At 37.9% G+C, this 12,804-nt stretch overlaps 1 protein-coding gene across 1 annotated transcript in view; it reads right to left on the bottom strand.

Annotated features, from left to right (window-relative positions):
• Il1rapl2 (interleukin 1 receptor accessory protein like 2) overlaps positions 1 to 12,804 on the bottom strand; it is a 1,209,823-nt gene that overhangs the window by 426,117 nt on the left and 770,902 nt on the right. The gene's annotated exons all lie outside the window — the stretch shown is intronic.

Raw genomic sequence — 12,804 nt, 5'->3', positions numbered from 1 at the left:
TTCCTAGCTCTTGGAAGGCAAAAGCAAGCAGATCTCTGTGCGTCTACGGCCAGCCTGGTCTACATAGTAAGTTCCTGGCCAACCAGGGATACACATACAAAGACTGAATCAAAAAAAGTTAATTAAAAAATGAGAAATATTTACACATAAACAATAACTGTATTTATTTAGGTGTCATTTTTATCCGTGCGAAGACATCTCCAGGAAAAAAGCAAAGGACATTAAGTTCTGCTACCCTTTGTTTCTGGTCTTGTATAGTGAGTCCAAAATTTACCATATAATCCACTCTGTGGCTTGTTATACTAAGGCTATATCAAAGTTCAGTTTTACTTCCTAGGGAGTCCTCCGATTCCATCACTTTCCTACATGTCTAATATGTCTGAACTGTAGTTGACGGTGGTAATACAAACATGTGCAACTTTTATTAATAAGTGAATCTGCATGTCTAAGTCAGTACTTTAGAAAAGTTTTCATATCCATTATAAATGGATTTGTATATATGTATGTATGTGTGTGTATGTATGTATGTATGTATGTATGTATGTATGTATAACATGACCTCAACTGCATCATACTGCAGACATCCATTTACAATCTCTGTTGTAGATTGAAACTGTTAGGTTCAAAGAAAATTCCAATTCCCCAAACTCTAAAAGCTCCCCTCCCTGCCGTAAATATCCAGAAATGAGCTCAACCTAGCCTATAGGAGGGTTTCTGTAGTTAGATAAAAGCCAGCATTCCTCAGGAACTTGTGAAACCAAGTCCCATCTGCCTGAAGAAGTCATTTCCTTTACCTCTGGCACCTGTGGCACCTATCAGCATATCAAAGCTCATCTTAGCCTCCAGGCTCCTTCAGTATCACAAGTACTTGTTACACATTTCAAAATCTATACTAACAACCTAGCCCTTCTTATCTTCTCCCCATCTAGTAAACTCCCTCCAGCTCACAGTAACTCCCAGTTACTCATTCTCTCTCTTTTTATATATTTCCATTTCCATTTATATTATTACACATAAATAAAATAAACTACATACAGCAGGAAGAACCATGAAACAATCAGGAATTATATAAGTGTTACATATTCATAGTGATTTGGTTATTTGGTTTTGGCAAACTTGAAGTAAACATTTTTTCTATCTCGGTGAGTCTAAAATTCTGAATGAAATCAGTATCTATCATATCTCATCTCTATTAACTTAAGGCATCTATCTAGACTTAAAGCCATCTTAACTCCTCAACAACTAAACTTAATTGTAAGACTAAACTATTTGGTCTTCAACCCCATCAGAGACTTGAGAAGAAATAAAACTTAATTACCTGGAAGTGCAGGTTAGCAGCTTAAAAGATGAAAAAAATGACAGAGGCAGTTTTCTGCCTGAATAGCCACCTAAAACTCTCTATAACATTGGAGCATCGTCTTCAGCCTTCTGGCCTGATATATCTGACAGACATATTTGTGATGCAGGAACTACTGAGGACTTACTTACCTTGCCTTTGCAGATTTTGGCCATCATCTGCCTGCATCTAAGCTTGGGCATTTTTAAGCAGAGTTCTCTCTGTGGCCGAAATGAGGACATTTTGTCCAGTGGCTGGTTTGCCACATTTGAAGCCAACTCCATAAGGAGGTTCACTGATGCTCATCATCTTCTTTGAGGTAGGCTGGGTGTTCCGAAGAGTTAACCTTTCTTGTTGTCAAAGAGTCTTTAGAATAATAAAAACTTCTTTAAATGCCATATTCTGTAGGTCTCTGAGGCTTTTGAAGACCTTATCTAACTATTTTAGCTTATATATTTATATAATCATATTATATAATCATATCTATCCATTATACTTAGGATATATATTCTTGTGCTAAAAATAGACTAGCAATTGACCTGACCATAATTTGATCGACTAACAATTAGCTTGTATTAATTATCCTAAACAGCATGCAATACCACTTTCAAAGTATTGGAAGTAAGCCATGTATTATAATTGAGTTGGATGGGTATAATACTTCATATTAGAGTAGAGTATATATATATACACATATAATGTGTGTGAATTGGAATTCTCTTTTTAACCCAGGTGCTTATGCTTTCCTTCTTCTTCTTCTTCTTCTTCTTCTTCTTCTTCTTCTTCTTCTTCTTCTTCTTCTTCTTCTTCTCCATCTCTCTGCTCTATTCTCTATCCCTTGCTATTCTCTCCTTTCTTGCAGATAGCCTTGCTGATGTCCATACTTCTGCACATGTTCAGTCTACATTTTTTTCTCCACTATACACTCTTCCAGATGCCTCTGGCTATTTTCTCTCTCATATCTGCAATAAAAACTTCCCACTTAACCATACCATGGATTAGCCATGCTGTCAGTTTACACAGGAAATATATTATGGTTTAATGTATTTATGTTCCTCAAAAGTTTGAAATAATTAGTCTAGGTCCTAAGAACAAAACCAATAATTTAATTGCTAGGAGAAAATGCCAATCATCACAGTGAGCAGGTGAATTTATACTTCAGAGGGAGAGATCATTAAGAGGAGCTACATGAATGACTCTTTTCTGTGTCATATTGTGACACCATTTACTTGAGAATTAGCTTAATCATCTTTTGCCAGAAAATTCCTTCTTATCTACAAAACAAATATCTGTGAAGAGAAAGGATGTGGTGCTGCTCAATGAATAGCTATTTTATAAATGATCTAGACCATGACTAGAAACTAGGCTCAAGAACAAGTCCAAGAAGAGCTACTTTTTCCCCCTCAAAAACAACAACGCAAGAAACTGAGAGGAGCATCATAGTTACCTATACTATACAAGAAGTATGTAAATAGTTGTCTAAGGAGCAGGCCAGGCTTCTATGTAAAGTTAGATTCCAATAAAGTACTCCTAACAGACTAGTTTACAAGTTGTGTTGTTGATAGAAGCCCATCAGAGATGACCACTCAGATATAGTTTATAGCCAGTTGAAAGTCTTTATTCCAGCCAGCTGAGACTATACTCAGGAAATTGGGATACAGGTGTAGCCCCAAGCGTCCAGAAATCAAGGTTTTGAAGGCAAAATTCATATCCTGGCAGCTAAAGAGTGTGGGTCTGGCTTCACAGAAGCAAATAACTTAACAGAAGCTAAGTTAAGCAATTAGGTGGAGGGGGAGGTTTTGTATAAGCAAGCAATTTAACAGAAGCTGCAATAAACTGTTAACTGGAGGTGGTTGTATACAAGCAGGTAGTTTAACGGAAGCTATGGCAAATTTACCTGGGCATATTGCCCTTGGGTTCCTAGGATAGAGTTTGGTAATTTGTCCACAGGATTCTCCATCAAGGAGATCAAATTCTAGTTAAACTTGAAATGACCTCAGTAAAAATACAATGTGAAAGAACTTCTGTTCTGTCTTGTCCTATCACAGTATTGATTATTTTTACTATGGACATATTTACATGCAGTATTTGAGTTTTTAGATACTAGCATTTGTCATAGAAGAGTTAAGATGAAGATTCTAATCCAAACCCTAGTATTCAATATATGTTGTATTTCAAAAGTCTTGCCCACAAATGAAGATTGCTCCAAGAGTAGGAACCAGGAAAGCATTTTAGTCTAGAGAACAAAATAGGGAGGGACAACATTATGGATAAGCATAAAAAATGTTAGGTTGGTGGAAAGAAATAACATATGTACACAGTTTTAAAAAATCACAGATTCTTTCTGCTTCTGGGTTAACTCACTCATTATGATCATTTCTAGCTCAATCCATTTGTCCACAAATTTCGGGCATTCCTTGTTTTTAATAGCTGAGTAGTATTCCATAGTGTATATGTACCACAGTTTCTTTATCCACTCTTCTACTGAGGGACACTTAGGCTGTTTCCATGTTCTGGCTATTATGAATAAGGCTGCTATGAACATGGTTGAGCAATATTTTCTTGTGTGTGCTGGAGCATATTCTGGGTATATTCCAAGGAGTGGAATAGCTGGGTCTTGAGGAAGCCCTATCCCATTTTTTCTGAGATAGCACCAGATAGATTTCCAAAGTGGCTGTACTAGTTTGCATTCCCACCAGCAATGAAGGAGTGTTCCCCTCTCCCCACATCCTCGCCAGCATGTGGTGTCGCTTGAATTTTTGATCTTAGCCATTCTGATGGGTGTAAGATGGAATCTCAGAGTTGTTTTGATTTGCATTTCCCTGATGACTAAGGAGGTTGAGCATTTCTTTAAGTGTTTCTCAGCCATTTGATACTCCTCTGTTGAGAATTCTCTGTTTAGTTCCAAGCCCCATTTCTCAATTGGGTTATTCGGTTTGGTGGTGTTTAATTTCTTGAGTTCTTTATATATTTTGGATATTAGACCTATACTCACTTATATCTGCATACTAGCCCAAGGGGCATGTCCCACGAAAGCCTTCACTTACCAGGAAACTGGGACAGAGGGGAAGGCATCCTATTGGGACTCTAAATGAGAGACGCATGGGAGAACAGCAAAATAAAAGGATCCAGAGGGTCCTAGAAATCTACAAGTAGAACAATATGATAGGCAGATTTGGGCCCAGGGGTCCCGCTCAAACTAAGGCACCAGCCAAGGACAATACAGGAGGTAAACTTTAAACCCCTTCCCAGATCTAGCCAATGGTCAGAATATTCTCCACAGTTGAGTGGAGAGTGTGATACGACTTTCTCACGTACTCTGGTGCCTCACTTTTGACCATGTCCCTGGAGGGGGAGACCTGGTGGCACTCCGAGGAAGGACAGCAAGTAGCCAGAGAGATTGATACCCTATGAGAATATATAGGGGGACGTAATCCCCCTCAGGAACAGTCATAGGGAGGGGAATAATGGGAAAATGGGGGGGGGGGGAGAAATGGGAGGATACAAGGGATGGGATAAACATTGAGATGTAACAAGAATAAATTAATAAAAAAAAAAAAATCACAGAAATCTAAGTAAATTAAACCAGGTTCCTCTTGGGGGCACAGAAATGTTGTGAAAACAAATTTGAACTTCAGTATCAATGACTGTGTATACTTGTATTATTTGAGGGGGTAGATATGTTAATGATTGGAAGCTTATTCCTATAGATTCTATTTTTCAGATTTGGAAAGGTGGTAAAAATGTAAAAAGATTGGTTTGGGAATTTTTTTAGACAGAGGTTCTATGTAGTCATTGCTATCCTAGAATTTACCACATTGACCAAATTGGCCTAAAACTATAGAGATCCTCCTGCCTCTGCCTCTTAAGTGCTGGGATTAAAGGCATGTGCCGCTATGAGCAGCAAAAAGAGATAGGGGTACAATTTTTATAGCTCCTGCAATGGATGCTGATTTAGAGTTCTAGAAGCTACACATAAAGAAATAAATTCAGAGGTATAATAGTAGGACTTATTATTGGATTTCTTAACATTCTTATTCTGCTTAATGCTGTTATGATAACCATCTATTTGAAGTATTTCTATTTAACTATATCTTGTCTAAAATATATGTAATTTGTTAGCAAGTTATGCTTATAATTCCATTTGAACTAATTTTTCAAAGAAAAAATCAATTAATAGTGTTTTAAATTTTTTATATCTAAGAAAGTTGTTCCAAATCATTTTCCTAGAAGTCAGTATCTACTTGAAGGTCATGGAAAATAGTTTTCTTTTAAATTGTGACAAATGATGAGACCATCTGCTGTTGTGTTTATAAAAATTAGCTATTCAGTTCACCGTCTGGGAGTGCTTTGGTTATTTCAGTTTGAATGTTCATAGGGATGAAATCTGAAATGTTTCCATACATTCCATTTAAATAGCACCATGCAATTATTAAGTGGCACCTATAAGCTTCCAACACTAGAAACTCCCAAATCATACACAAATGAATACGCATAGGCTATCAATGACAATTTGCTGTTAAAGGAAGCCTCTAAAGCCAGGAAGAAAATGTAGGGACCAAATGAGAAATGCATTTTTTCAAAGGTCTAAGATTAAAGCATGATTGTTCTAGGCAGGGAAAACAGTACAAGGAGCTGCTCAATTATATTATGTAAACATGTTTTTGTTTTAATCCAAGGTATGGGATATGGGACTGCTTCAGATTGTTCGTAGCAGCAGACTATTTGCCTAGTGTATGCTCTGGCAGGGGTTAATTCTGCCAGCTGAAGATAATTCAATTCTGGGGACTCTAGAAAGGGTATAAAAAATCCCAGAGAACCAAGAAGGGAGGCATAGCTGTTCCTCCTGCTGGTTCCTGCTCCTCCTCCTGTTCCTGTGGTTTGTGAAGTGGTCGAGAGAAAACTGAACTTTACTGACTGCAGGAACTGAATGGAACTGAATGGAATGGAACTGAACTGAATGGAGCTGCAGGAGCTCAACTGAAGTCAAGTGCACTCAAGTGACCTGCACCAAACTCAACTCCCCTCTCACTCTTCTGTTCTTAGGTACCCTCTCCTTAGGTATGTCCTCCTAAGAGTTCGGCATATCCTATCTCTGACTCATTCTGCCAAACCTTTCTCTGATTCATCACTTTGTCTACTGCTCAATTAGATGCCATTGTTTAGGATTAAAGGTTGTGTACTAAGGTTGTGTCTTTATTCCAGCCAGAGGGATTAAAGTTGTGTGACATGTCTGTATTCCAGCTGGATCACACAGATCTAGAAGGTCTTTGGATGTGATCCCTTGCTAGAGTAGCCATGTAGCTGGATTAAAATTCTTCTACAATTTCAGGCTACCAGGTGTTTTTGGCATAGTGGAAAAGATTATCAATTACTATTTCACAAATCTTGTCCATAAATAAAGTGATAGTATTTCAAAATACGCTTTTACGTAAGGTAATGAACATAAAAAGTAACTAGAAAACAGTTGCTTGGCTGACCTGCTACAGAATACAGGAAGACTAGAAGAGAAAACTTATTTGGGTGTGAATAACATTTGTAACTTTCATGTTGGCACTACCAGAGATCCTACTTCCATCATTCCTGTCTGATATATTAACAAGGGACATGTTAGCATGAAAAGAGGAAAGGGATTTTCAAGACTAGAAATCCAGTGCACGAATCATCTTAGAAATGTACCAGTACTTAATGTCAAAATGTCTTTAGATGATCCCGCCCCAACAGTCGCATACCAATTCAGAAAATATCCAAGAAGTTCTCCACTGAAAACTCGGAAGCATTTGAAAAAGGAGCTCAAATGCTACCTCAGTATTTACCGAGCATTAGTGTATACAAACATCACTCTTAGGGTCTTCCTAAAATGTTCGTAGTTTGGTGTAAAGCAGAAGACTATGTTTACTCTGAACTCTCAGGAGATGCCAATGTTGCTTTTTCATGGTCATTGCTTGGCGTCAACAGGCTACATAAGTGTTGCATGATAAAAATCCAATGTGACCCAATCTATACTTTACATTTTGGAGTGGACACATTAAAAAGTTGAAATAGACACAGGTAAACTGAATGTAATAACATATTAAACCATGCCAAATACCCAAATAATGTAATTTCAAACTGTACAATACTTAAGGTATTATTAGTGAGTTATTTTATATTACATTACATCAATTATTTGACAACAAGTAGATACTTTCAATGACTCTACCTCAGTTTGGAAAATATACTTTTAAGTGCTTAAAAGTCACATGTAAAGAAAAAAATAGAACCAAATATTCAGTTCCAAACCAATCATCAACAACCAGAAATCGTCTCTATGCAGAGACCTCTATCTCTCAAAATGTATATGAAAGGTTTTATCTCACCATGTTCATAAACAATTACTCCTTTGGTTCTCAATGTAATGTTAAGCAGATGCTTAGCTCAGTGTTCACTTATAATTTTGATACAAAATATCAAGTATGTGATAAGCTTGAAACCAAGCCAATTAAGAAAAACATCATGATGGGTGTATCTGAACCCAGGGGGTTCTGCTCAACCTACTGCACAAACCAAGGACAATACATGCAGTAAACATCGAAACCCTACTCAGATCTAGCCAATGGACAAGGCATTCTCCACAGTTGTGTGAGAGTGAGGAATGACTCTGACATGAACCCTGGTGCCTCATATTTGACCAGTTTTCCTTGGTGGGGAGGCCTGGTGGCACTCAGAGAAAGAATAAGCAGGCTACCAGGATGAGACTTGATAGGCTGTGACCATATGGTGGGGAAGGAGGTCCCCTTCTGTCACAGACCTAGGGGAGGGGAAAAGGTTGAAAGAGGGAGGGAGGGAGGAATGGGAAAATAAAAGTGAGGGCATAATAATTGAGATGTAATCTGAATAAATTAATAAAATAAAAAGAAATTAAATAGGAAATATAATAAGCACTAGAGTAGGAATCTGGAAATAGAATTTTAAGTATGTAAATGTTAAGGCCCATTTACGTTCTAGGTTACTTGAAGCACAGTAAGTTTCCTTACAGTAAGATGTAAGTAGGTGGTAGAAAAGTATTTCTAAGTTTCCTCCCAGTTCTTACTTTCTACTAACATTAAGCATGACAAGCAAATTCTAATAGGGACCCACTCAACACTTGAAGTAACAAACTGGTTTTATGACACCACTTGCAGGCCTTGGGCCATCTCAACAATATATCAATTCTATTGATTAATGAGCTTTGAGGGGTAATCCATACCAAAATATTTCCTAATGAATGAGCCTATATCTAGTCAATCTTGAAAAATAGCTTTTACCACAGCAACAGTGATGTGCCAGAAATAGAACTTGTGCTGAGCACTATCCAATAATTCAATCATAATTAGCTGTCTAAGCTCTCCACTAAATTCTATAAGGTTTTGCTGCTTGTAACAGGCAATGCCAAGGCTAAAAACAGTATGGAATAGGAAAACTGCTACATTTACTACACATGTTCTGATGGCAAAATCATGGTAAGTTAAAATTTATTTTCCAATTCAAATTGCTATAATTTGACTTAAAACTATCAACATGCTAGGGCTCCAAAACCTATCTGGATAGGTTAGAGCCATAAAAACTGACTCCGTTAACTTAAACTAAATCAGAGCAGTTAAAATAATCATGACATAAAGCAAACTATTACTTTAACATGGTGAGGTTTCCCAGTGGCTTTCATGAAAGACTGATAATATTTTTGAAATACTAGACAGGTTTGGAAGACACAAAATAATCTGAGGCCATTCTCCAATGTTCAGAAAAGAAATTGAAAAAGTGACCAGGTACACTATTTATGTAAAACTAAATTATTTACCCCAAATAGTATTCCTGACTTTCACAGTTTTATTCATTATCATAATCCAAGAAGAACTTTTCACTTCACAACTCATCTCTTCCCTCTGATGGAGTAAAAAAAGGTAACATATGATAAAGAAGGTCAAAATCCTCTTACTAGGAAGAGGGTTACTATAAGTTATCCCCAAGAAGCAATTTCTACAGATACAGAGATATGTAAACATGTCTGAGAAAATACACTCTCCCAAAGGTTACTGGTTTAAATGGACACATACATATAGTATATATGTGTACATAATGAAGATGGATATGGAATGAAATCAGGAGCAAAACTAGGAGAACAAAGGGGATGAATGGGAAAATAGAGGGGTAAGAAAAAGAAGGGGCAATTAGAAATGCTCAACATCTATCTATCTATCTATCTATCTATCTATCTATCTATCTATCTGTTTTGAATTGTCCTGATGCAACACAGTATCCTATGCAAAACTCACAATTACATTATTTAAAGGTTGTCTTACACTGAAGGCCCTAATATAGAGAATATATCCCCATAGTAGTCTCTCTTTCATATTGTTTCCAATACCATGATTCACATTTGCTTCCTGAAACTAGCTCCTTATATAATATTTGTCTCCATAGATATAAGTCCACAGCTTTGGAAATTAAGCCCTTCCAAAGCTCTATGGCCTCATTAAGACCTCATGCTATAAAGCAAGAAGTAAATTGGTATCTAGAAGTAATCTCAAATAATTTGTCTGAACAGTTTTGTAGCAGTATCTACTAATAGGAGTTAGCTAAAAAGCAACCAATTTTTTTTCGGTCTAGTTCCATTCCCTTTGGCACTTTTTTAAAAAGAATAACAATGACTTAGCCAGGCAACTGAACATAGTCATGTCTTGAATGTAAGAGATTTTACATTGGACAATATTTGGGACACTATTAACATTGCCCACCCAAAAAAAGTGGTCCATGCCACAGCAACAGATTATACTTTTGAAGGTCTCCTGGAAAGTGGGAAGATACTTGGTGGTATCTTGGGTGTGGCACTGGAATGAAGGTCCTAGATCTCCAACAATAGGAAGCACAAATAATCAAAACTTCTAACTTCTTTGTCCTGAAACGAAACGCCTCACTAACCAAGTTTTGAAGCATGCACCACACACATGCAACTCTTAGTTAATGATTAAGTTTGGCAGAGACACAAAGGCAAGTCCATTCCTAGTAGATAGAAAATACTTTGCAGGCAGAAATTATCTTGAGTACTGAGACTTCATTTGAAAGCCAGGAAGTTTAGAACAATTCTACTCAACTTTCTTTCATCTTTTTCCATATCTTTTTTTTTTTCATTACAAAACTTGGCAGTGTAGTCTGATGACGGAAAGTCTTTCCCAATCTCTTTCCATGTTTTTTCTCACATGGACAATTTCACTAATAAAATCCTATACTTGCATACTTAATTTTATTTGACATCTGCTTTTAAGAAGACAAAATGGCAGCCTACAGAATGGGAAAATATCTTCACCAACCCTACATTGAAAAGTGGACTAATATCCAAAATATGCAAAGAACTCATGAAATTAAACACCAACAAACCAAGTAACTCAATTTAAAAGATGAGGTATAGAGCTAAATAGAGAAATCTCAACAGAGGACTATCTAATGGCCAAGAACCACTTAAAGAAATGTTCAATGTACTTAGTCATCATGGAAATGCAAATCAAAACAACTCTGAGATTCCATCTTACACCCGTCGGAATGGCTAAGATAAAAAAAATAAATCTCAAGTGACAGCACATTCTGGAGAGGGTGTGGAGAAAGGAGAACATTCCTCCATTGCTGGTGAGAATGTGAACTTGTACAACCACTTTGGAAATCAATCTGGTGATTTCTTAGAAAATTGGGAACAGTTCTACCTTAAGACCCAGTTATATTGCTGGGCATGGTGGTGCACACCTTTAATCTCAGCACTCGTGAGGCAGAAGCAGGTGGATTGCTGTGAGTTTGAGGACAGCTTGGTCTACAAAGCAAGTCAAGGACATCGAAGGCTAACACAGAGAGACCTTGTCTCAAAAAGAAAGAAAGAAAGAAAGAAAGAAAGAAAGAAGAGAAAAAAAAGACCCAGTCATATAACTCCTGGCCTTATACCCCAAAGATGCTCTACCATATAAAAGGACATCTGCTCAAATATGTTCATAGTAGCTTTATTTGTAATAGACAGAAACTGAAAACAATCTAGTTGTTCCTCAACCAAAGAATGGATAAAGAAACTGTACTGCATTTATAGGAATACTACTCAGCTATTAAAAACAAAGACATCATGTAATGTGCAGGTAAATGGGTGGAAGTAGAAAAGATTATCCTGAGTGAGGTAATCCAGACCCAGAAAGACACACATGGTATGTCCTCGCTTATAAGTGGATATTAGCTATAAATTACAGGATAACCATGCTACAATCTACAGAGCCAAAGAAGCTAAGTAACAAGGATGGTCCAAGGGAGGATGCGTGAATCTCATTCAGAAAGGAAAATTGAATAGACATCTGAAGTAGATAGAGGGAGGGAAGGGGGTGGGACAAGGGGTAGGGAGGGGAACTTGGATGGAGATCAGGTGTGGGAGACAGGGGCGGGGGCTGGGAGAGAGAATGTAAATCAGTGGGAGGCATCTTTGGGACAGGGGTGGCTCATGGGAGGATATGGGGGTGGCCTTACCTGAGACTCTTAGCAGCAGGGGATATGGAGCCTGAAGAAGTCACCGCCTGTAGCCAGGTAGGACTTCCAGTAGAAGGAGGGGACACAACCCACCCATAAAATCTTTGACCTGAAATTTGTTCTGCCTACAAGTGTAAGGATAAAGATGTAACAGATTGAAGGAATGGCCAACCAACGACTGGCCCAACTTGAGACCCAATCCGTGGGACAGAGCCAAGTACTAACACTATTAATGATACTCTGCTATACCTGCAGACAGGAGCCTAGCATACTGTCTTTTGAGAGGCTCCACCCAGCAGCTGCTGGAATCAGAAGCAGTGGCCCACAGCCAAACACTAGGCCAAGCTCAAGGATTCTTGTGGAAGAGTGGGAGGAAGGATAGAGGGATACAGAAGAGTCAAGAACACCACAAGACAACCTATACAGTAAACTAACCTGGGCCCATGGGGGCTCACAGAGACTGAACCACCAACCAAAGAGCTTGCATGGGCTAGAGCTAGGCCTCCTACACATATGTAGCAGATGTGCAGCTTGGTCATCATGTGAGTTCCCTAACAATTGGAGTCGGAGCTGTCTCTGAGTTTTTTGCCTGCCTTTGGATCCCTTTCCCATAGCTGGGATGCCTTGTCTGGCCTCAGTGGGAGAGGATGTGCTTAATCCTGCTGTAACTTGAAATACCAGGGTGGGCTGGTACTCCTTAGGGGTCTGTCCTTCTCTGAGGAAAACAGGGTGTAATGGGGTGTGGGGTGCACATCATTGTTATGAATATAAAATGGGAAAGATATTTTGGAAAGTGATCTTATGGATTTTTAAAATGTTGATCAAAGATTTACCATATGACCCAATATATCGACCTATGTATATATCCAAAGGCAATAAAATAAAAATATGTTTGCATAAAAACTTGCACATAATCCATATCTGGTAATAACAAGGAAGAACTAATATATGTTACA

Source organism: Acomys russatus, chromosome X, assembly GCF_903995435.1.
Source record: "Acomys russatus chromosome X, mAcoRus1.1, whole genome shotgun sequence".
NCBI lineage: Eukaryota > Metazoa > Chordata > Mammalia > Rodentia > Muridae > Acomys > Acomys russatus.
This window is presented reverse-complemented; position numbering and strand designations above follow the sequence as displayed.